At 38.6% G+C, this 22,441-nt stretch overlaps 1 non-coding gene across 1 annotated transcript; it reads left to right on the top strand.

Moving 5' to 3' along the window:
• The first annotated feature begins 19,178 nt into the window (after window positions 1-19,178).
• Window positions 19,179-19,286, top strand: LOC148568390 (small nucleolar RNA R71). The gene has a single exon (XR_015882973.1). It is a non-coding gene; the product is annotated as a small nucleolar RNA R71 (small nucleolar RNA).
• Window positions 19,287-22,441: the final 3,155 nt, after the last annotated feature.

Here is a 22,441-nt window from a genome sequence, read left to right as displayed (position 1 = left end):
TTAGGTGGGAAGTTTAAGTTAATCAAAGATTCAAATTTCTAGTCCACTTGACCAAATACAATCTCACCTTGACCCTAGCCCCATTACAACCTTTGGATAAGTCCTCATGATATATGTATGCATGCATGAAATAATTGTTGATTGTTAAATGAAAAACAAATGTTAGAAAGCATGATTAGGGGAGAATTGAGTAAATCAACCGTATACACTTGAGCGACTAGAGAGGATATACATCCGGTGAGGGTTTGATTGCTCAATTATATGTTCACCCATGATCATCTCTTTTCTTGCAAGCTTGTAAAATCTTTTTCATAACTCAATTCAATTGTGGATTTGACTTGGTTAGTACTCCCTTAGCTCTCATGTTCATACATGCTTTCTTGGAAATTGATTTATTTTGACCAAGTAATAGATTCATTTAGATAGATTCATTTAGATAGATTGTATTTAGATAGTTTGATTCAATAAATGTTAATACCCTTTGCTTCTTTCTTGAGTTTAGCATGAGGACATGCTTAGTTTAAATGTGGGAAGGTTTGATAAACCCCAATTTTGTGGTTTATCTTGTGCTTAATTTAAGGGATTTTTTCAACATTTCTCACATTTTTACAATGAAATAGCATGGTTTTCTAAATCTCTCCTAATTTTTGCTTAAGATTCAAAACATGCTTTTTAGGCCGTTAATTAGTCAATTTTAATTCACCTTTGATTCCACTCGATGCCTTGATATGTTTGTTAGTGAATTCAGGATTGAAAGGGCAAGGAATGGATCAAAGAGGTGAACAGAAAAGCATGCAAGATGGAGAATTCGTGGAAAAACAAGGATTTGGAGTGCTAAGAGCGACGCACACATGTGACAGATGCGCACGCATGAGGAGGAGGTCGTCCAGGCGACGCGTACGCTTGACATGACGCGTACGCGTGATAAGAAAAAGCCAGACAATGCGTACGCGTGACCCATGCGTACGCATCACAATCAGCACGTGAGCTCATTAAAGTGAATACACTGGGGGTAATTTCTGAGCTACCCAGGCCCAAATCCAGCTCATTTCTGAGGCTATTTCATGCAGAATTCAAGAGGGATCAAAGGGGAGCAATTAGCTAGGTTTGGAAGCATGCCATAAGTTAGTTCTAGAGAGAGAAGCTCCGTCTTCTCTCTAGAAATTAGGGTTTTTAGTTTATTTTCATCTTATATTTAGGTTTTAATTCTTGTTTTCATCTTGTTTTCTTTACAAATTCTTGTTCTTATATCTTTATTCTTCTTAGTTTTCTTGTTAATTTCCCCTTTGAGCCTCTTTTATATTTATGAACACTCTTGTTAATTTTCCTTTTCATTTAATGCAATTTATGTTTTATGTTCCTTTCTTACTTATTTGAGTTGCTATTGTTAATTTCTTGCATTGGGTAGTTGTAGAATTTATATTTCTTGCAATTTTACCATGCTTTCCTTTTATGCCTTCCAAGTGTTTTAGAGTAGTTTTTTAGCATTCTTGGCTTGGAAAGAGAAATTGGACAATCTTGGGTTATTTAATACCCAATTTAGATTGGTGATCTAGAGTTGTTAGTTAATATTGTTTCCATTGACTCTAATCTCTTGCTAATTCAATTAGTAAGTTGATTAGGACTTTTGGATTGAGATTAACTAGTCTTATTTGACTTCCTCTCATGTGAAGATAACATTATACCTTCTTCCATTGTTGGAGATGACTAAATAGGATTAGCTCTTGTCCATTATTATATTATGATTAATGACTAGGATAGAAAGCCTATATTCTCATTCCTTGCCTTGAATGTCTCTCTTTATTACTTGCTCTACTTTCCAACGCAATTGAGAGCGTGCCATTTCGAGTTCTGTAGCTCCAGAAAATCCACTTTGAGTGCAGGGAGGTCAGAATCCAACAACATCTGCAGTCCTTCTTCAACCTCTGAATCTGATTTTTGCTCAAGTCCCTCAATTTCAGCCAGAAAATACCTGAAATCAAAGAAAAACACACAAACTCATAGTAAAGTCCAGAAATATTAATTTTAATTAAAAACTAATAAAAATATACCAAAAACTAATTAAATTATACTGAAAACTGTGTAAAAACAATGCCAAAAAGCGTATAAATTATCCACTCATCACAACACCAAACTTAAATTGTAGCTTGTCCCCAAGCAACTGAAAATCAAATAGGATAAAAAGAAGAGAATATACCATAAATTCCAAAATATCAATGAAACTTAGCTCCAATCAGATGAGCGGGACTTGTAGCTTTTTGCCTCTTGAATAGTTTTGGCATCTCACTTTATCCATTGAAGTTCAGAATGATTGGCATCTATAGGAACTTAGAATTCAGATAGTGTTATTGATTCTCCTAGTTCAGTATGTTGATTCTTGAACACAGCTACTTTATGAGTCTTGGCCATGGCCCTAAGCACTTTGTTTTCTAGTATTACCACCGGATACATAAATGCCACAGACACATAATTGGGTGAACCTTTTTAGATTGTGACTCAGCTTTGCTAAAGTCCCCAATTAGAGGTGTCCAGGGTTCTTAAGCACACTCTTTATTTGCTTTGGACCTTGACTTTAACCGCTCAGTCTCAAGTTTTCACTTGACACTTTCACGCCACAAGCACATGGTTAGGGACAGCTTGGTTTAGCCGCTTATGCTAGGATTTTATTCCTTTAGACCCTCCTATCCACTGATGCTCAAAGTTTTGGATCCTTTTTATTACCCTTGCCTTTTGGTTTTAAGGGCTATTGGCTTTTTTCTCTTGCCTTTTGGTTTTAAGAGCTTTTGGCTTTTTCTGCTTGCTTTTTCTTTTTCTTTCCCCTTTTTTTTCGCATTTTTCTTTTTTTCTTTTTTTTTTCCGCAAGCTTTTGTATTCATTGCTTTTTCTTGCTTCAAGAATCATTTTTATGATTTTTCAGATTATCAAATAACATGTCTCCTTTTTCCTTATTCTTCAAGAGCCAACATATTTAACATTCATAAACATCAACTTCAAAAAGACATATGCACTGCTCAAGCATTCATTAAGAAAACAAAAAGTATTGTCACCACATCAAAATAATTAAACTAGTTTCAAGGATGAATTCGAAACCATGTACTTCTTGTTCTTTTGTTTTTAGAACAGTTTTCATTTAAGAGAGGTGATGGATTCATATTCATAACTTTAAGGCATAGACACTTAGTGATGAGCGTATATTTTATACGCTTTTTGGGGTTAATTTCATATAGTTTTTAGTATGTTTTAGTTAGTTTTTAGTTTATTTTCATTAGTTTCTAGGCAAAATTCATATTTTTGGACTTTACTATGAGTTTGTGTGTTTTTCTATAATTTCAGGTATTTTCTGGCTGAAATTGAGGGAGCTGAGCAAAAATCTGATTCAGGCTGAAAAAGGACTGCTGATGTTGTTGGATCCTGACCTCTCTGCACTCGGAATGAGATTTCTGGAGCTACAGAAGTCCAATTGACGCGCTTCTAATTGCGTTGGAAAGTAGACATCCCGGGCTTTCCAGCAATATATAATAGTCCATACTTTTCTCAAGGATAGATGACATAAACTGGTGTTCAACGCCAGTTCCATGTTGTAGTCTGGCGTCCAGTGCCAGAAACACGTTACAAGTTAGAGTTCAACGCCAGAAACAGGTTACAGCCTGGCGTTGAATGCCCAAAACAACCCAGGCACGTGAGAAGCTTTAGTCTCATCCCCAGCACACACCAAGTGGGCCCCAGAAGTGGATTTCTTCACTATCTATCATAGTTTACTCATTTTCTGTAAACCTAGGTTACTAGTTTAGTATTTAAATAACTTTTAGAGATTTATTTTGTATCTCATGACATTTTAGATCTGAACTTTGTACTCTTTGACGGCATGAGTCTCTAAACTCCATTGTTGGGGGTGAGGAGCTCTGCTGTGTCTCGATGAATTAATGCAAGTATTTCTATTTTCCATTCAATCATGCGCGTTCCTATCTAAGATATCCATTCACGCTTAATTATGGAGAAGGTGATGATTCGTGACACTCATCACCTTCCTCAATCCATGAACGTGTGTCTGACAATCACCTCTGTTCTGCATCAGATTGAATGAGTATCTCTTAGATTCCTTAATCAGAATCTCCGTGGTATAAGCTAGATTGATGGCGGCAATCATCAGAATCCGGAAAGTCTAAACCTTGTCTGTGGTATTTCGAGTAGGATTCTGGGATTGGATGGCTGTGACGAACTTCAAACTTGCGAGTGCTGGGCGTAGCGACAGACCCAAAAGGATAGTAAATCCTATTCCAGTACGATTGAGAACCTGCAGATGATTAGCCATGCGGTGACAGTGCACCTGGACCCTTTTCACTAAAAGGAAGGATGGTAGCCATTGACAACGGTGATCCACCAACACACAGCTTGCCATAGGAGGACGTGCGTGCATGAACAAGAAGACAGAGGAAAGCAGAATTTCAGAAGACAAAGCATCTTCAAAACTCCAACATATTCTCCATTACTGCATACAAGTATAATTTGTGTTCTGCCCTTTTTACTTTTTACAATTCAAACTAAAAATTATTATTGATATTATATCCTGACTAAGAGTTACGAGATAACCATAGGTTGCTTCAAGCCAACAATCTCCGTGGGATCGACCCTTACTCACGTAAGGTATTACTTGGACGACCCAGTGCACTTGCTGGTTAGTTGTGCGAAGTTATAAGAGAGTAATGTGAACATTGACATCACAATTTCGTGCACCAAGTTTTTGGCGCCGTTGCCGGGGATTGTTTGAGTTTGAACAACTGACGGTGAATCTTGTTGCTTAGATTAGGAAATTTTTGTCTTTTGGGTCAGAGTCTTTTATTTTCTTTTCAAAATCTTCTTTTTCAAAAATAATTTTTCTATTAAATCTTGTGCCAAACTTTAAGTTTGGTGTTTTCTTGTTGATTTTCCTTTGTTTTTCAAAAATTTTAGTTTGGTTTTCTAAAAATTTTAAGTTTAGTGTTCCTTCTTCATGTTCTTGTTGTTCTTGTGAGTCTTCAAGGCGTTCTTGAGTTTTCCCTGTCTTGATCTTAAAATTTTTAAGTTTGGTGCTCCTTGGTGTTTTCCCTCCAAAATTTTCGAAAACAAGGAGCATTAGATCTAAAAATTTTAGATCTTGTGTTATTTTATTATTTTTCTCTTTCCTTATTAAATTCAAAAATATCTTCTCCCTCTATTTTAAAGTAATTTTTCGAAAATCAATTTTAAAATTCATATTTTTTCTATTTCAAAATTTAAAACCCTTTTCGAAAAAAAAAATCATATCTTTTTCAAAACTTCCTAACCACTTTCTCTCTCCTCATTTTTTCGAAAATCTTCACCCATTTTTATTTATTTTTTTTAATTTATTTTATTTTTGAAATAAATAAATAATTAAATAAATAAAAATATTTCTTCTCTATTTTACATCATCTCCCTTTCTCCATCATGGATTTAAGTGGAAATGAACAGTCCAGAAGGACTCTGGGATCATATGCTAACCCCTCTACTACTTCATATGGGAGTAGTATCTGCATACCCTCCATTGGAGTCAGTAGCTTTAAGTTGAATTCTCAGCTCATTATCATGGTGTAGCAAAGCTGCCAGTATTCCGGTCTTCCACAGGAAGAACCTACAGAGTTTCTGGCACAGTTTTTACAAATTGCTGACACAGTACATGATAAGGAACTAGATCAGGATGTCTACAGATTATTACTGTTTCCATTTGCTGTAAAAGACCAAGCCAAGAGGTGGTTAAATAACCAACCTAAGGCTAGCATAAAGATATGGAAACAGCTGACAGAGAAATTCCTGAATCAATACTTTCCTCCAAAACGGATGACACAGCTAAGGCTGGACATCCAAGGCTTTAAACAAGGAGATAATAAATATCTTTATGATGCTTGGGAGAGATACAAAGAGATGCTAAGAAAATGCCCCTCTGAAATGTTTTCAGAGTGGGTTCAGTTAGACATTTTCTATTATGGGCTTGCAGAAAGAGCTCAGATGTCTCTAGATTACTCAGCTGGTGGATCTATCCACATGAGAAAGACAATTGAAGAAGCTCAAGAGCTCATTGATACAGTTGCCAGAAATCAGCATCTGTACCTAAGCAGCGAATCTTCCATGAAAGAAGAGGCTAAAACAGTGACTACTGAACCCAGTCCTGCTGAACAAGCTACTGAATTCAATCAGCAATTGAACTTTCTAACACAATAGTTAGCCGAATTCAAAGATAGACTACAAGAGACAAGGATGGCTAATATAAATATGGAAGAACAATTGAAGCAAACAAAGCAGCAGCTGTCAAAACAAATAACAGAAGAATGCCAAGCAGTTCAATTAAGAAGTATGAAAACATTAAATAGCCTACCTCAAGGCAGCAGGAAGCCAAGAAATGAGCAAACCACCCAAAATTCATCTGAGGACAGTAAGAGCCCAGGGAAAGATAATTCTGGCGTTAAAACGCCAGAAATTGGGTGGAAGGCTGGCGCTGAACGCCCAAACTATGCTCAGGACTGGCGTTCAACGCCAGAAATAAGCAAGGAACTGGCGTTGAATGCCCAAAAGAAGCACAGTTCTGGCGTTCAGACGCCAGGAACAGATGAGGAGTTAGCGTCTAACGCCACTCTAGCTTCTAACTCTGGTACTCAATTGCCAGAGAGGGATCAGACACACACAAGTGGTGATGACAACCCATTTAAAATGGCTTCTTCAACCACTTCTGTAGGAAATAAACCTATAGCAACCAAGGTTGAGGAATATAAAGCCAAGATACCTTATCCTCAAAAACTCCGCCAAGAGGAGCAGGATAAGCAATTTACTCGCTTTGCAGATTATCTCAGGACTCTTGAAATAAAGATTCTGTTTGCAGAAGCACTTGAGCAAATACCTTCTTACGCCAAGTTCATGAAAGAGATCTTGAGTCATAAGAAGGATTAGAGAGAAACTGAAAGAGTTCTCCTCACTGAAGAATGCAGTGTAGTCATTCTGAAAAGCTTTTCTGAAAAGCTTAAAGATCCCGGAAGCTTTCTGATACCATGCACATTAGAGGGAAATTGCACCAGGACAGCTTTATGCGATCTTGGGGCAACCATCAACCTAATACCTGCATCCACTATTAGAAAGCTTGGTTTAACTAAAGAAGTTAAACCAACTCGGATATGTCTCCAACTTGCTGATGGCTCCATTAAATACCCATCAGGCGTGATTGAGGACATGATTGTCAGGGTTGGGCCATTCGCCTTTCCCACTGACTTTGTAGTGCTGGAGATGGAGGAGCACAAGAGTGCTACTCTCATTCTAGGAAGACCTTTCCTAGCAACTGGACGAACTCTCATTGATGTCCAACAGGGGAAAATAACCCTGAGAGTCAATGAGGATGAGTTTAAGTTGAATGCTGTCAATGCCATGCAGCATCCAGACACACCAAAAGACTGCATGAAAGTTGATCTTATTGACTCTTTGGTAGAAGAGATCAACATGGCTGAGAGTCTCGAATCAGAGCTGGAGAACATCTTTAAAGATGTTCCACCTGATCTAGAGGATTCAGAGGAATTGAAAGAGTCTCTGAAAATTCCTCAGGAAGAGGAAAAACCTCCTAAACCCGAGCTTAAACCATTACCACCATCCCTGAAATATGCATTTCTGGGAGAAGGTGATATTTTTCCAGTGATCATAAGCTCCGCTTTAAATCCACAGGAAGAGGAAGCACTAATTCAAGTGCTAAGGACACACAAGATAGCTCTTGGGTGGTCCATAAGTGACCTTAAGGGTATAAGCCCAGCTAGATGCATGCACAAGATCTTATTGGAGGACAATGCTAAGCCAGTGGTTCAACCACAGAGGCGGCTAAATCCTGCAATGAAGGAAGTGGTGCAGAAAGAGGTCACCAAATTACTAGAGGCTGGGATTATTTATCCTATTTCTGATAGCCCCTGGGTGAGTCCTGTTCAAGTTGTCCCTAAAAAGGGAGGCATGACAGTGGTTCATAATGAAAAAAATGAACTGGTTCCTACAAGAACAGTTACAGGGTGGCGCATGTGTATTGATTACAGAAGGCTCAATACAGCCACCAGAAAGGATCATTTTTCTTTACCATTCATAGACCAGATGCTAGAAAGACTAGCAGGTCATAATTATTACTGCTTTTTGGATGGCTATTCAGGCTACAACCAAATTGCAGTAGATCTCCAGGATCAAGAGAAAACAGCATTCACATGTCCATCTAGAGTATTTGCTTACAGAAGGATGCCTTTTGGGCTGTGTAATGCGCTTGCAACCTTTCAGAGATGCATGCTCTCTATTTTCTCTGATATGGTGGAAAAATTTTTGAAAGTCTTCATGGATGACTTCTCAGTATATGGAGACTCATTCAGCTCCTGTCTTGATCACCTGACACTGGTTTTGAAAAGATGCCAACAGACCAGCCTGGTTTTAAACTGGGAAAAACGTCACTTTATGGTGACTGAAGGGATTGTCCTTAGGCATAAAATTTCAAACAAGGGAATAGAGGTGGATTAGGCTAAAATAGAGGTAATTGAAAAATTACCACCACCTTCCAATGTTAAAGCAATCAGAAGCTTTCTGGGGCATGCAGGATTCTACAAGAGGTTTATAAAGGATTTTTCAAAAATTGCAAAACCTCTAAGCAATCTGCTAGCTGCTGACACACTATTTGTGTTTGACACAGAGTGCCTACAGGCATTTGAAACTCTGAAAGCTAAGCTGGTCACAGCACCAGTTATCTCTGCACCAGACTGAACATTGCCATTCGAATTAATGTGTGATGCCAATGATCACGCCATTAGTGCAGTACTGGGGCAGAGGCATGACAAACTTCTGCATGTCATTTATTATGCTAGCCGTGTTCTAAATGATGCCCAGAAAAATTACACAACCACAGAAAAGGAATTGCTTGCAGTGGTCTATGCCATTGACAAGTTTAGATCATACTTAGTAGAATCAAAAGTGATTGTGTACACTGACCATGCTGCTCTTAAATATCTACTTACAAAGCAAGATTCAAAACCCAGGCTTATAAGATGGGTATTGCTTCTGTAAGAGTTTGATATAGAAATAAGAGACAGAAAAGGGACAGAAAACCAAGTGGCTGATCATCTGTCCTGAATAGAGCCAGTAGAAGGGGCGCCCTCTCCCTCTATTGAAATCTCTGAAACCTTTTCAGATGAGCATTTGTTCGCCATTTAGGAAACACCATGGTTTGCAGACATTGCAAACTATAAAGCTGCAAGGTTCACACCCAAGGCGTACAGTAGGCAGCAAAAGAAAAAATTAATTTCTGATGCAAAGTACTACTTGTGGGATGAACCCTATCTCTTTAAGAGATGTGCAGACGGAATAATCCGTAGGTGTGTGCCTAGAGAAGAAGCACAGAGGATCCTATGGCATTGCCATGGATCACAATATGGAGGCCATTTCGGAGGTGAGCGAACAGCCACCAAGGTCCTCCAATGTGGTTTCTACTGGCCTACACTCTATAGAGATTCCCGAGAGTTTGTACGTAACTGTGACAGTTGCCAGAGAGCTGGTAATTTGCCTCATAGTTATGCCATGCCTCAACAAGGAACCTTGGAGATTGAGTTGTTTGATGTATGGGAAATTGATTTCATGGGGCCTTTCCCACCATCATACTCAAACACTTATATTCTGGTGGCAGTTGACTATGTATCAAAATGGGTAGAGGCCATTGCCACACCTACCAACGATACTAAAATAGTACTGAAGTTCCTCCAGAAATATATATTCAGCAGGTTTGGTGTCCCTAGGGTACTAATCAGTGATGGGGGCACTCACTTCTGCAACAAACAGCTTTACTCTGCCATGGTCTGGTATGGGATTCGCTATAAGGTGGCGACTCTATATCATCCACAGACAAATGGGCAAGCTGAAGTCTCTAACAGAGAACTAAAAAGAATCCTGAAACGGACTGTAAGTACCCGTAGAAAGGATTGGGCACGAAGTTTGGATGATTCTCTGTGGGCTTACAGAACAGCATTCAAGACTCCCATAAGGACCTCTTCTTACCAACTTGTGTATGGTAAGGCTTGTCACCTGCCCGTGGAACTGGAACGTAAGGCCTACTGGGCAACCAGGTTCCTTAACTTTGATGCCAAATTAGCTAGAGAGAAAAGATTGCTCCAGCTGAATGAGCTAGAGGAATTCAGATTCACTGCTTTCGAAAATGCCAAGCTTTACAAAGAGAAATCAAAAAGGTGGCATGACAGAAAGCTGTCATCTAGAACCTTTGAACCAGGACAAAAGGTTCTGTTGTTTAACTCTAGGCTCAGGCTATTCCCCGGGAAACTAAAATCCCGGTGGAGGGGACCATATGTGATTACAAGTGTATCACCATATGGTTATGTGGAGATTCAAGATATTGATTCTGATAAGAAGTTCATTGTTAATGGACAGAGAATCAAGCACTATCTTGAAGGCAATGTTGAGCAAGAGTGCTCAAGGCTGAGGCTAGATTAAAAACTCAGCAAGGTCCAGCTAAAGACAATAAAGAAGCGCTTGCTGGGAGGCAACCCAGCCATGGGGAATCACTTCCTCTAAGCATTTTGCCATATTCTTGATTTTATTTGTTTATATAAAGTTCATTGATACTAAGGTAAATAGTCAATTGTATAAGTTTACAGGGTTACAAAAGGATTCTGCACACAAAACAGAGAAAAAGAGCTCACTGGCAAGAAAACGTCAGTAAAAGTCTGTTTTGGGCGTTCAACACCCAAAAGAAGCATCCACTAGGCGTTGAACGCTAGTAAGGATAGCCATCTAGGCGTTAAACGCCAGAAAGAAGCATCTTCTGGGCGTTGAACGCCAGAAAGAAGCTCCTTCTGGGCGTTTAACGCCAGATTTATAGCGTCCTGGGCGTTCAGAAAAACGCCCAGTGACAAAGGAGTTCCTGGCGTTCAACACCAGAAAGAAGCAACTGCTGGGCGTTCAGGAGAAGCAGCAGTTGGGCGTTGAACGCCCAAAACATGCAGCGTTTGGCCGTTCAAACGCCAGCATGGTGGGGAGGAGGTAATTTCGTTTTTACTTCATATTTTTCATTTTAATTTTAATTTTCATGTTTCAATTCATGATTTCTTGCATAAACATGTTACAAACCCTGATTTCTAAAATCCCTAATTTCTAAAAACCCTACTTTAAAAATATCAAATGTATCTTAATCCATAAGCACAAATCCTTTTTTCAATTCAATTCAACTCTTTTTCAAATTTTCAAAACAAATCTATCTCTTTTCATTCTAAAATCTTTTCAACTAATCAATATCTTTTTTTGAATCTCCATATTATCTTTTTCAAAAATCCAAATTTATCTTTTTCAAATATCTTTCATATCTCTTCAATTTTAAATTATATCTTTTCTTATCATACTTATTTCTTTTTAAATCATATCTTCTATCTTATCTTTCTCCCTATTTTCGAAAACCCACCCCCTCCCTTTTAAAAACACATTCGGCCTCCCTCCTCTCATCCACCATTCAACACTCGCTCTCCTTCTATCCCTCTCCTTTCTTTCTTTTGCTTGAGGACAAGCAAACCTCTAAGTTTGGTGTGTTTATCTGTGATCACTAAACCATACCCACTAAGATCATGGCTCCTAAAGGAAAACAACCCACTCCAAGAGGCAAGAAAAAGAGTGTTCCAAAACCACTTTGGAATCAAGGAAGGTTCTTAACCAAAGAACATTTAGACCATTACTACAAAATAATGGGTCTAAGATCAGTGATCTCGGAAGTCAAGTTCGATCTGAAAGAAGATAAATACCCAGAGATCCAAGAGCAGATTCAAAACAGGAACTGGGAAGTCCTAGGTAATCCTGAAACGAAAGTGGTAAGGAATATGGTTAAGGAATTCTACGCTAATCTGTGGCAAACAGACAGGCAGAGAATATCTAGAACTGCCCTCTATGACTATAGGACTGCGGTCAGAGGAAAGATTGTTCACATCCACCCTGACAAAATCAGGGAGATCTTTAAGCTACCTCAGCTAAAAGATGACCCAGACTCCTTCAATAGGAGAATGATGAGAACAAACAAGGGCCTGGATAAGATTCTAGAGGATATATGCATTCCTGGAGCCAGGTGGACCACTAGCACAAGGGGTGTCCCAAATCAACTCAAGAGAGAAGATCTCAAACCAGTCGCCAGAGGATGGTTGGACTTCATTGGGCATTCTATATTGCCCACCAGCAACCGTTCTGAAGTCAACGTTAAAAGAGCAGTGATGATCCATTGCATTATGTTGGGAAAAGAAGTAGAAGTTCATCAACTGATTCCATCTGAATTCTACATACTCGCAAACATGAACTCCAAGGATGCCAGGTTAGCTTATCCAAGCCTAATCTCTATGCTCTGCAAAGATACTGGAGTAAAGATGGGAATAACAGAGTATATCTCAGTGGAGCAACCAATCACTAAAATCACAATGGAAAAACAACAAATGCAGGATGACCCCATCAAGAGGAGGGCGCAAGAATTTCTACCAGAACTCCCTCAATTTGAATACTGGGAACATCTTGAAGCATCTGTTACTAAGTTGCAAGAAGCTATGGATCAAATAAAAGAAGAACAGCAAAATCAACATAGCATGCTCTGCAAACTACTCAGGGAACAAGAAGAGCAAGGGCGTGACTTCAAGGAACTGAAGCGTCAGAAGTTATCTCTTGAAGGACCAAGCACCCCACAGAGTAAAGGAACATCCACTTCCCAACCTTAAGGTTGTTGAGTTCCAATTTTAGCCTTAACCCTGTGATAATTGCTCTTATTTATGCTTTACCTTAGAAGTTACATATAAGTAGTAGTAATTAGTATCTATATCTTGATTTTATCTCCAATTAAGCTATAATTTATTTTTCTCATCATCATTAAACATGAATAAAATAGAAGATTTTCTTTAGGATAAGGAGGCAATATTTCTCGAGTTTTTAATACAAGAAATTCTGATTAATTACATGTGGTGGCAATGCTTTCTGCCTTCTGAATGAATGCTTGAACAGTGCATATGTCTTTGGAATTTGATGTTCTTGAATGTTAAATATGTTGGCTCTTGAAAGAATGATAAACATGACACATGTTATTGGTAATCTGAAAAATCATAAAAATGATTCTTGAAGCAAGAAAAAGCAGTGAATACAAAGCTTGCAAAAAAAAAAAAAAAAGCAAGCAAAAAAAGCCAATAACCCTTAAAACCAAAAGGCAAGGGTAGTACAAAGGATCCAAGGCTTTGAGCATCAGTGGATAGGAGGGCCTAAGGGAATCAAATCCTGGTCTAAGCGGCTAAACCAAGCTGTCCTTAACCATGTGCTTGTGGCGTGAAGGTGTCAAGTGAAAACTTGAGACTGAGCGGTTAAAGTCAAGGTCCAAAGCGAAAAGAAGAGTGTGCTTAAGAACCCTGGACACCTCTAATTGGGGGCTTTAGCAAAGCTGAGTCACAATCTGAAAAGGTTCACCCAATTATGTGTCTGTGGCATTTATGTATCCGGTGGTAATACTGGAAAACAAAGTGCTTAGGGCCACGGCCAAGACTCATAAAAGTAGCTGTGTTCAAGAATCAACATACTGAACTAGGAGAATTAATAACACTATCTGAATTTTAAGTTCCTATAGATGCCAATCATTCTGAGCTTCAATGGATAAAGTGAGATGCCAAAACTGTTCGAAAGCAAAAAGCTACTAGCCCCGCTCATTTAATTAGAATCTGAGATTCACTCAAAAACTCTGAGATATTATTGTTTCTTGACTTATTTGTATTCTATTTTATTTGTCTAGTTTCTTGGGGACAAGCAACAGTTCAAGTTTGGTGTTGTGATGAGCGGATATTTTATACGCTTTTTGGGGTTAATTTCATATAGTTTTTAGTATGTTTTAGTTAGTTTTTAGTTTATTTTCATTAATTTCTAGGCAAAATTCATATATCTGGACTTTACTATGAGTTTGTGTGTTTTTCTGTAATTTCAGGTATTTTCTGGCTGAAATTGAGGGAGCTGAGCAAAAATCTGATTCAGGCTGAAAAAGGACTGCTGATGTTGTTGGATCCTAACCTCTCTGCACTCGGAATGGACTTTCTTGAGCTACAGAAGTTCAATTGACGCGCTTCCAATTGAGTTGGAAAGTAGACATCTAGGGCTTTCCAGCAATATATAATAGTCCATACTTTGCTCAAGGATAGACGACGTAAACTGGCATTCAACTCCAGTCCCATGTTGCAGTCTGGCGTCCAGCGCCAGAAACACGTTACAAGTTGGAGTTCAACGCCAGAAACAGGTTACAGCCTGGCGTTGAACGCCCAAAACAGCCCAGGCACGTGAAAAGCTTTAGTCTCAGCCCCAACACACACCAAGTGGGCCCCATAAGTGGATTTCTGCACTATCTATCGTAGTTTACTCATTTTCTGTAAACCTAGGTTACTAGTTTAGTATTTTTACAACTTTTAGAGATTTATTTTGTATCTCATGACATTTTAGATCTGAAATTTGTACTCTTTGACGGCATGAGTCTTTAAACTCCATTGTTGGGGGTGAGGAGCTCTGCTGTGTCTCGATGAATTAATGCAAGTATTTCTGTTTTCCATTCAAACATGCGCGTTCCTATCTAAGATATCCATTCACGCTTAATTATGGAGAAGGTGATGATTCATGACACTCATCACCTTCCTCAATCCATGAATGTGTGTCTGACAATCACCTCCGTTCTACATCAGATTGAATGAGTATCTCTTAGATTCCTTAATCAGAATCTCCGTGGTATAAGCTAGATTGATGGCGGCATTCATGAGAATCCGGAAAGTCTAAACCTTGTCTGTGGTATTCCGAGTAGGATTCTGGGATTGGATGGCTGTGACGAACTTTAAACTCACGAGTGCTGGGCGTAGTGACAGACGCAAATGGATAGTAAATCCTATTCCAGTACGATTGAGAACCTGCAAATGATTAGCCGTGCGGTGACAGCGCACCTGGACCCTTTTCACTGAAAGGAAGGATGGTAGCCATTGACAACAGTGTCCACCAACACACAGCTTGCCATAGGAGGACGTGCGTGCGTGAACAAGAAGACAGAGGAAAGCAGAATTTCAGAAGACAAAGCATCTCCAAAACTCCAACATATTCTCTATTACTGCATACAAATATAATTTGTGTTCTGCCCTTTTTACTTTTTACAATTCAAACTAAAAATTATTATTGATATTATATCCTGACTAAGAGTTACGAGATAACCATAGCTTGCTTCAAGCCAACAATCTCCGTGGGATCGACCCTTACTCACGTAAGGTATTACTTGGACGACCCAATGCACTTGCTGGTTAGTTATGCGATGTTGTAAGAGAGTAATGTGAACATTGACATCACAATTTCGTGCACCACTTAGACACTAATGATCATATAGTAAAGACACAAACATAATTAAACATGAAGCATGGAAACCGAAAACAGAAAAGTAAATAAACAAGGAGATTAAGGAATGAGTCCACTTAGTGAGGGTGGCGTCTTCCTCTTATTGAAGAACCAATGGTGCTCTTGAGCTCCTCTATGTCTCTTCCTTGTCTTTCTTGCTCCTCCCTCATAGCTCTTTGATCTTCTCTAATTTCATGGAGGATGATGGAGTACTCTTGATGCTCCACCCTTAGTTGTCCCATGTTGGAACTTAATTCTCCTAGGGAAGTGTTGATTTGTTCCCAATAATTCTGTGGAGGAAAGTGCATCCCCTGAGGCATCTCAGGGATTTCATGGTGAGGAATTTCCTCATGCTCATGTTGAGGTCCATGATCTCTTATTTGCTTCATCCTTTTCTTAGTAATGGGCTTGTCCTCTTCAATGAGGATGTCTCCCTCTATGCCAATTCCAGCCGAATTGCAGAGGTGGCATATGAGGTGAGGAAAGGCTAACCTTGCCCAAGTGGAGGACTTGTCAGCCACCTTGTAGAATTCTTGAGGTATAATCCCATGAACTTCCACCTCTTCTCCAATCATGATACTATGGATCATGATGGCCTGGTCTATAGTAACTTCAGACCGGTTACTAGTAGGAATGATTGAGCGTTGAATGAACTCTAGCCATCCCCTAGCCACTGGTTTGAGGTCATGCCTTCTTAATTGAACCGGCTTGCCTCTTGAGTCAATTTTCCATTGAGCTCCTTCCTCACATATGTCTATGAGGACTTGGTCCAACCTTTGATCAAAGTTGACCCTTCTTGTGTAGGGGCGTGCGTTCTCTTCCATCATTGGCAAGTTGAACGCCAGCCTTACATTTTCAGCACTAAAATCTAAGTATTTCCCCCGAACCATGGTAAGCCAATGCTTTGGATTCGGGTTCACACTTTGATCATGGTTCCTAATGATCCATGCGTTTGCATAGAACTCTTGAACCATTAGGATCCCGACTTGTTGAATGGGGTTGGTGAGAACTTCCCAACCTCTTCTTTGGATTTCAAGTCGGATCTCTAGATACTCATTCTTCTTAAGCTTGAAAGGAACCTCAGGGATCACTTTCTTCTTGGCCACAATTTCATAGAAGTGGTCTTGATGGACCTTTGAGATGAATCTCTCCATCTCTCATGGCTCAGAGGTGGAAGCAATTGCCTTCCCTTTCCTCTTTCTAGAGGTTTCTCTGGCCTTATGTGCCATAAATGGTTATGAAAAAACAAAAAGCAATGCTTTTTACCACACCAAACTTAAAATATTTTCTCATCTCTGAGCAAAAAAAGAAAGAAAAATAGTAGAAGAAGAAGAAAATGGAGGAGATGGAGGGTGAGGTATTTTCGGCCAAGGGTGAATTTAGGATTGTGTTATGTGAAAAAGAAGAAGGAATGAGGGGTTTATATAGAAGTGGGGGGAGGGTAAAGTTTCTGCCGTTAGGGTTGGGTTTAGGAGGGAAAATAGTTTGAATTTGAAGGTAGGTGGGGTTTATGGAGAAGAGAAGATAGAAGTGATTGGTGAGGGGTATTTGGGGAAGAGAGTTATGAAAGGGTATGAAGAGGAGAGAATAAGGTTAGGTGGGGATCCTGTGGGGTTCACAGATCAAGTGAGGTCAAGGACTTAACATCCCTGCTCCAATTAGGCATGTAAAACGCCCTTGTTGTGCAATCCTGGCGTTTAACGCCAGACTGCTGCCTATTTCTGGCGTTAAATGCCACTTCCATGCTCTGTTCTGGCGTTTAACGCCAGGTAGATGCTTGTTTCTAGCGTTAAACGTTAGCTTGGTGCCTGTTTCTGGCGTTAAACGCCAGACAGATGTTTGTTTCTGGCGTTTAAATGCCTGACTGTTCTCCTCCAGGGTGTGCTATTTTTCATTCTATTTTTCATTCTGTTTTTTTTTTCAGTAGTTTTTGTGACTTCACATGATCATCAACCTAAAGAACACATAAAATAACAATGGAAAATAAATAAATATAATTAGATAACATTGGGTTGCCTCCCAACAAGCATTTCTTTAATGTCAATAGCTTAACAGTGAGCTCTCATGGAGCCTCACAGATGTTTAGAGCATTGTTGGAACCTCTCAACACCAAACTTAGAGTTTGAATGTGGGGGTTCAATACCAAACTTAGAGTTTGGTTGTGGCCTCCCAACACCAAACTTAGAGTTTGACTTTGGGGCTTTGGTTGACTCTGCAGTGAGAGAAGCTTTTCATGCTTCCTCTCCATGGTTATAGAAGGAGATCCTTGAGTTTTAAACACAAGGTTGTCCTCATTCAGTTGAAGGATCAATTCTCCTCTGTCCACATCAATCACAGCTCTTGCTGTGGCTAGGAAGGTCTTCCAAGGATGATGGATTCATCCTCATCCTTCCCAGTGTCTAGGATTATGAAATCAGCAGGGATGTAAATGCCTTTAACCTTTACTAGCACGTCCTCTACTTGTCCATAAGCCTATTTTCTTGAGTTGTCTGCCATCTCTAATGAGATTCTGGCAGCTTACACTTCAAAGATTCCCAGTTTCTCCATTACAGAGAGTGGCATGAGGTTTATCCCTGACCCAAGGTCACATAGAGCCTTCTCAAAGGTCATGGTGCCTATGGTACAAGGTATTAAGAACTTTCCAGGATCCTGTTTCTTCTGAGGCAATGTCAGTTGATCCAGATCACTCAGTTCATTGATGAGCAAGGGAGGTTCATCTTCCCAAGTCTCATTACCAAATAATTTGGCATTCAGCTTCATGATTGCACCAAGGTACTTGGCAACTTGCTCTTCAGTGACATCTTCATTCTCTTCAGAAGAAGAATACTCATCAGAGCTCATGAATGGCATAAGAAGGTTCAAAGGAATCTCTATGGTCTTTAGATGAGCCTCAGATTCCTTTGGTTCCTCAGAAGGAAACTCCTTGTTGATCACTGGACGTCCTAGGAGGTCTTCTTCACTGGGATTCACGTCTTCTCCCTCCCTTGTAGGTTCGGCCATGATGGTTCAATCAATGGCCTTGCACTCTCTTTTTGGATTCTCTTCTGTATTGCTTGGGAGAGTACTAGGAGGAGTTTTAGTGACTCTTTTACTCAGCTGGCCCACTTGTGCCTCCAAATTCCTAATGGAGGACCGTGTTTCATTCATGAAACTTACAGTGGCCTTAGATAGATCAGAGACTATATTTGCTAAGTTAGATGGATTCTGCTCAGACCTCTCTGTCTGTTGCTGAGTGGATGATGGAAAAGGCTTGCTATTGCTAAACCTGTTTCTTCCACCATTATTAAAGCCTTGTTGAGGCTTTTGTTGATCCTTCCATGAGAAATTTGGATGATTTCTCCATGAGGGATTATAGGTGTTTCCATAGGATTCACCCATGTAATTAACCTCTGCTATTGCAGGGTTCTCGGGATCATAAGCTTCTTCTTTAGAAGATGCCTCTTTAGTACTGTTGGATGATTCCTTCAATCCATTCATACTCTGAGAGATCATATTGACTTGCTGAGTCAATATTTTGTTCTGAGCCAATATGGCATTCAGAGTATCAATTTCAAGAACTCCTTCCTTATAGACGTCCCATTACTCACAGGATTCCTTTCAGAAGTGTACATGAACTGGTTATTTGCAACCATGTTAATGAGTTCTTGAGCTTCTGCAGGCGTTTTCTTTAGGTGAATGGATCCACCTGCAGAATGGTCCAGTGACATCTTTGATAGCTCAGACAGACCATCATAGAATATATCCAGGATGGTCCATTCTGAAAGCATGTCAGAAGGACACTTTTTGGTCAGTTCCTTGTATCTCTCCCAAGCTTCATAGAGGGATTCACCTTCTTTCTGTTTGAAGGTTTGAACATCCACTCTAGGCTTACTAAGCTTTTGAGGAGGAAAGAACTTGGCTAAGAAAGCCGTGACCAGCTTATCCCAAGAGTTCAGGCTATCCTTAGGTTGAGAGTCCAACCATATTCTAGCTCTGTCTCTTACAGCAAATGGGAAAAGCATAAGCCTGTAGACCTCGGGATCAACCCCATTGGTCTTAACAGTATCACAGATCTGCAAGAATTCAGTTAAGAACTGAAAAGGATCTTTAGATGGAAGTCCATGAAACTTACAGTTCTGTTGCATCAGAGAAACTAATTGAGGTTTAAGCTCAAAGTTGTTTGCTCCAATGCCAGGAATTGAGATGCTTCTTCCATGTAAATTGGAATTTGGTGCAGTAAAGTCACTAAGCATCTTCCTTGCATTGTTATTATTTTTGGCCATGTTTTCTTCTTTTTTGAAAATTTCTGTCAGCTTTTTTTCAGAGAGTTGGGCTTTAGCTTCCCTTAGCTTCCTCTTCAGAGTCCTTTCAGGTTCAGGATCAACTTCAACAAGAATGTTCTTATCCTTGTTCCTACTCATATGAAAAAGAAGAAAATAACAAAGAAAATATGGAATCCTCTATGTCACTGTATAGGGATTCCTTATGCAAGTATAAGAAGAGAAGAATACAAGAATGAGAAGAGAAAAACTCGAACACAGAGAAGAAGATGGGGTTCGAATTTTGGGTGGAAGAGAAGTGTTAGTAGATGAATAAATAAATAATTAGAAGGAGATGAGGGATGAGAGTTCGAAAATAATTGAAAAGAAAAGAAAAATAGTTTTGGTTTTAATTTAAAATTAAAATTGAAATTCGAAAATAAAAAAGAAAAATAAAATTCAATCAAATTAAAATTTAAACCAAATAGTTAATTAAAAAGGAATTTTGAAAAAGAGGGAAGAGATTTTCGAAAATTAGAAAGAGAGAGTTAGTTAGGTAGTTTTGAAAAAGATATGATTGAAATAGTCAACTTTTAAAATCAAACAAAAAGTCAAGTAGTTAATTGAAAAAGATTTGAGAATCGTTTTTGAAAAAGATAAGAAGTTAGAAAAGATTTTGAAATTGATTTTGAAAAAGATATGATTGAGAGGTATGATTAGAAATCATTGAAAAGGATTTGAAAAGGAAATTAAAAAGATTTAATTTTGAAAACTAAAGTTGATTACTTGACTAACAAGAAACTAAAAAGATATGATTTTAAAATTTAAAGATTGAACTTTTCTTACTAGGCAAGTAACAAACTTAACATTTTTGAATCAATCATATTAATTGTTAGTATTAATTTCGAAAATATGAAATAGAAATAAGAAAAAGATTTTTGAAAATCAATTTGAAATTTTGGAAAATCATAAAAGAAAAATGAAAAGGATTTGATTTTTGAAAAAGATTTGAAAAAGATAGAAATTTTAAATTGAAAATTTGATTTGACTCATAAGAAACAACTAATGTTGAAAATTTTTTTCAAAAAGTCAACTCAAATTTTCAAAAATTTATGAGTGAAAAAGGGAAAGATAGTTTTTTGATTTTTTGAATTTTAGCAAGGAAAGAGAAAAAAGGAAAAGATATATTTTTGATGTTTTTCTCTATTTTTTTCCATTAAACAGCAAGAATGAAACAAAACATGAAGAATTAAGATCAAAACCAAAAAGGCATGCAAAAACACTATGAATGTCAAGATGAACACCAAGAACACTTTGAATGTCAAGATGAACACCAAGAACTTATTTTTGAAAAATTTTCAAGAAAAGAAAACATGCAAGACACCAAACTTAAAAGTTTTTATTCTTTAGACATTAATAATTCAAGAATGCATATGAAAAATAAGGAAAGACACAAAACAAGAAAATATGAAGACCCCCAAGAAGATTGGCCAAGAACAACTTGAAGATCATGAAGAATTCAATGCATGAAATTTTCGAAAATAAATTTTTTTTTAGAAAATCAAAAAGATGCAATTGACGCCAAACTTAAAACTTGACTCTAGACTCAAACAAGAAACACAAAAATATTTTTGATTTTATGATTTTGTTAGATTTTTTGGTTTTTTCGAAAATTATTTTGGGAAAAACGAAAAAGAAGAAATATTTTTTTTTTGTATTTTCGAAAATAAGAAATAAAAGCTTAAAATTAAAATAAAATTACCTAATCTGAGCAACAAGATGAACCGTCAGTTGTCCAAACTCGAACAATCCTCGGCAACTGGCCAAAAACTTGGTGCACGAAATTGTGATCATCAATGGCGCCAACAACTTGGTATGCACAATTGTAATCTCAACTCTTTATCACAACTTCGCACAACTAACCAGCAAGTGCACTGGGTCGTCCAAGTAATAAACCTTACGTGAGTAAGGGTCGATCCCACGGAGATTGTCGGCCTGAAGCAAGCTATAGTCACCTTGTAAATCTCAGTCAGGCGGACTCAAATGGGTATGGTGAATTGATAATAAAAACATAAATAAAATATAAACTGGGATAGAGATACTTATGTAATTTATTGGTGAGAATTTTAGATAAGCGTATAGAGATGCTTTCGTTCCTCCTGAACCTCTGCTTTCCTGCTGTCTTCATCCAATCATTCCTACTCCTTTCCATGGCAATCTTTATGTAGGGCATCACCGTTGTCATTGGCTACATCCCATCCTCTCTGTGAAAATGGTCCAATGCGCTGTCACTGCATGGCTAATCATCTGTCGGTTCTCGATCATACTGGAATAGGATTTACTATCCTTTTCCGTCTGTCACTACGCCCAGCACTCGCGAGTTTGAAGCTCGTCACAGCCATCCCTTCCCAGATCCTACTCGGAATACCACAGACAAGGTTTAGACTTTCCGAATCTCAAGAATGGCCGTTCATGGGTTCTAACTTATACCACGAAGATTCTAATATCTCGGACTCGGTCCTCTGTATTAGATATCTAAGAGATACTCATCCTAGCTTGTTTGCATGTAGAACGGAAGTGTTTGTTAGGCACGCATTCATAGGTGAGAATGATGATGAGCGTCACATAATCATCACATTCATCATGTTCTTGGGTGCGAAATGATATCTTAGAGAAGGAATAAGCTTGAATTGAATAGAAAAACAGTAGTACTTTGTATTAATTCATGAGGAACAGCAGAGCTCCACACCTTAATCTATGGAGTGTAGAAACTCTACCGTTGAAAA

The sequence above is a fragment of the Arachis ipaensis genome, chromosome B4 (genome assembly GCF_059453495.1).
Source record: "Arachis ipaensis isolate K30076 ecotype BB chromosome B4, ASM5945349v1, whole genome shotgun sequence".
Lineage (NCBI taxonomy): Eukaryota > Viridiplantae > Streptophyta > Magnoliopsida > Fabales > Fabaceae > Arachis > Arachis ipaensis.
The sequence above is the reverse complement of the archived record's forward strand: the minus strand, read 5'-3'. Positions and strand labels throughout refer to the sequence as shown.